This window comes from Piliocolobus tephrosceles, chromosome 4 (genome assembly GCF_002776525.5).
Source record: "Piliocolobus tephrosceles isolate RC106 chromosome 4, ASM277652v3, whole genome shotgun sequence".
Lineage (NCBI taxonomy): Eukaryota > Metazoa > Chordata > Mammalia > Primates > Cercopithecidae > Piliocolobus > Piliocolobus tephrosceles.
The window spans coordinates 146134449-146137844 of NC_045437.1; the positions used below are offsets into that span (position 1 = coordinate 146134449).

Sequence of the window (3396 nt, forward strand, 5' to 3'; positions counted from 1 at the left end):
AGCAATACAGAAAACATACCTGCCCTCGTGAAGCTTATGTTTTAATGAGAAAGAAAGGTAATTTAAAAGTGTAAAAATTAACCAGATACATGTAAATTCGATATTATGAAGGTCATAACAGAGTGAAGGAAGAGTAAATGGGGTGGAATCACTGGATGAAGTGTAATCAAGTAATCTACTGGGCTGATATCTAAAACATAAACACAATCACCAGGCAGGGCAGGTGCAAAGAATTTCAAGAAGAAGGAACAGCTAGTGCAAAGGTTCAGAAGTGCCTTGTATGCATAAGAAACATGACTTCATGGTCAGCTAAGCAACAAAATATATTTCTCTGGCCTCATTAAATCCTTGTATTAAATTTCCCCACTTACGTTTTTAAATTTTCTTTCCTTCCCACAACCTGATTTCTTTTATTATTATTATTATTTTTTTTTTGAGATGGAGTGTCACTGTGTCACCTAGGTGGGAGTGCAGTGGTGCGATCTCAGTTCCCTACAACCTCTGCCTCCCAGGTTCAAGCAATTCTCCTGCGTCAGCCTCCCAAGTAGCTGGGATGACAGATGCACACCACCACACCCGGCTAATTTTTGTATTTTTTTTTTTTTTTTTTTTTTTTTTTTTAGTAGAAATGGAGTTTCACCATATTGGTTAGGCTGGTCTCAAACTCCTGACCTCAGGCAATCTACCCGCCTCAGCTTCTCAAAGTGCTGGGATTACAGGTGTGAGCCACCACACCCAGCCCCCGCCACTTGATTTCTTTACTGCTTTTATGTGGATGTCTATTTGTCCCAACCTAAAATCTCTAAGGAGATTCTAATCTTTCAGTAACAACTGGAGGTATTCCCTGTACACATTTAATTCCAGTACGTCTATACTGATCAATCTAATTTCTGACACAGGCCAAGAGCCAACATCTCCATGTGTGTAGACAGATGGAAAAGAAATGTCTAATATCCTATCCCACAGAGATACTCTCCAGTAATTCCTTGACCACTATACCCATGGGACAACAAAAATAAGGGGTTTATAATTTCAGTGCTGTGTTAATAGAACATACTGATTAGCATTATTCATGTGTGTTGTCAGTGTGTCAGCTTTGATTTTCTACTCTGACAGGCATTTAACTACCAGGAATGGGCCTATTCTAGGTAGTGTAGAAATTATAAATAACATTTGAAATTATGGTCCCTCTCTTCAAGATTGTAATATTTTTCTTCTCTTAGGGTATAAAAATGAATTCAGCCTCTTTTTCCGGCTGGAACCATGGAGGGTGCCGAAGAGAAGAAGAAGGTTCCTGCTGTGCCAGAAACCCTTAAGAAAAAGCGAAGGAATTTCGCAGAGCTGAAGATCAAGCGCCTGAGAAAGAAGTTTGCCCATAAGATGCTTTGAAAGGCAAGGAGGAAGCTTATCTATGAAAAAGTGAAGCACTATCACAAGGAATATAGGCAGATGTACAGAACTGAAATTCGAATGGCGAGGATGGCAAGAAAAGCTGGCAACTTCTATGTACCTGCTGAACCCAAATTGGCGTTTGTCATCAGGATCAGAGGTATCAATGGCGTGAGCCCAAAGGTCCGAAAGGTATTGCAACTTCTTCGCCTTCGTCAAATCTTCAATGGAACCTTAGTGAAGCTCAACAAGGCTTCGATTAACATGCTGAGGATTGTAGAACCATATATTGCATGGGGGTATCCCAATCTGAAGTCAGTAAATGAGCTAATCTACAAGCGTGGTTATGGCAAAACCAATAAGAAGCGAATTGCTTTGACAGATAACGCTTTGAGTGCTCGATCTCTTGGTAAATATGGCATCATCTGCATGGAGAATCTGATTCATGAGATCTATACTGTTGGAAAACGCTTCAAAGAGGCAAATAACTTCCTGTGGCCCTTCAAATTATCTTCTCCACGAGGTGGGATGAAGAAAAAGACCACCCATTTTGTAGAAGGTGGAGATGCTGGCAACAGGGAGGACCAGATCAACAGGCTTATTAGAAGAATGAACTAAGGTGTCTACCATGATTATTTTTCGAGTCTCCTCAGCTTAATAAACAGTACCTGCTCTCAAAATGAAAAAAAAAAAAAAAGAAAAATGAATTTATACTAGTCATAGTATCCTATATTTTTCCTCATTAGAAAATATGTTAATTGTAATTAACTATCCTTGTGAATAATTATTTGTTTAATATCCTCCACTAAAGGTTAAATGCCTTGGGAATAAGGGGAAGGTTTGTATTAATTTAATATTACATAAATGAACAGCTGTCACAGTGGTACATAGTAGGTGCTAATCAAATATTCCTGGATATATGAATGAAGAAATTAATTATACTTATTTGTGTTGCTCACAATCTAGAATGGGGCTAATCTGTTTGGATTGGGAAGAGGTAAGACATCAACTCATTAAATAGTCAGGAGGTGAGACAATATTCATTCACTCAGCAGATGTTTTAGTAACTATTAGGTGCTCAGCCTTGTACTGGGACTACATTAATGAGCAAAATTAGGAACGTTCTCTGCTTTTACTGAGCTGATCATCTGGTTACGGAAACAGATCCTAGTCAGAAAATCACATGCAGTAAAGCACATCTCAGGCAAATGCCATGAAATTGCTGGATTGTGGCTCATTTAGATTTCAGGAGCTCTAAGAAAGAGGTTGCCAGTGGAAAAGTGAAGATGGTTACCTGCCCATAGGAATGCAGGTATAGTTTGGATTTGTCTTTTTACCACTCAAGAGCTATCTCTTTGTTCACACCCACAGGCAACATAGAACCTGCTGCTACATTTCATCCACTGAGATACTCTTCTTATACTCCATATCCCACCACCCCTTTCAATCTTTCTTCCTGATTTCTATTCAGGAACTTCATTCCTGGATTCTGTCTCTTCACTTGGTCAATTTAGATAGACTCACAGTTGATTACTCTGCCAGGCTTTCAGGTTTGGTTGGATTATACATCTTGCTTTGCCCCTCCAGATGCTTGCTTGGCAGTTGTTTGGACCAGTCTCTGTCCATCCCGGCAACCAACCTATGTCTCAGAATCCCAATCTCTGGGCTTTTGTTTGCATTGTAGGGGAGTTGTGACTTATGTCATATACCTCCCTCCCTCTGTGTCAGTAGCCTCTTTTCCACCAAGCTGAAGGGCATGTTCCATTTTTTCTAGCTTCTCTAAATCTAATCTAGATGTTCCAGATCTGTTCAAGTCTGTTACCCCCCAGCAGGTTTCTCATCACTCTTGTTGTCTCTGTACTTTACACAATTTTCTGTTACTCCACTCAGCAATAAAAGTAATACTTAAAAAATGTAAATTACTTAATATCACTCCTTGCTTGAAACTCTCCACTGACTCCCCTTTCTACTCAAAATAAGACCCAAATCCCTTACTATGCCCTGCAA

At 39.5% G+C, this 3396-nt stretch overlaps 1 pseudogene across 1 annotated transcript; it reads left to right on the forward strand.

Moving 5' to 3' along the window:
• The first annotated feature begins 1249 nt into the window (after positions 1-1249).
• On the forward strand, positions 1250-2086 carry LOC111523277 (annotated as a pseudogene). Its single transcript, XR_002725489.2, has one exon. The product of XR_002725489.2 is annotated as a 60S ribosomal protein L7 pseudogene (transcript).
• The last annotated feature ends 1310 nt before the right edge of the window (positions 2087-3396 follow it).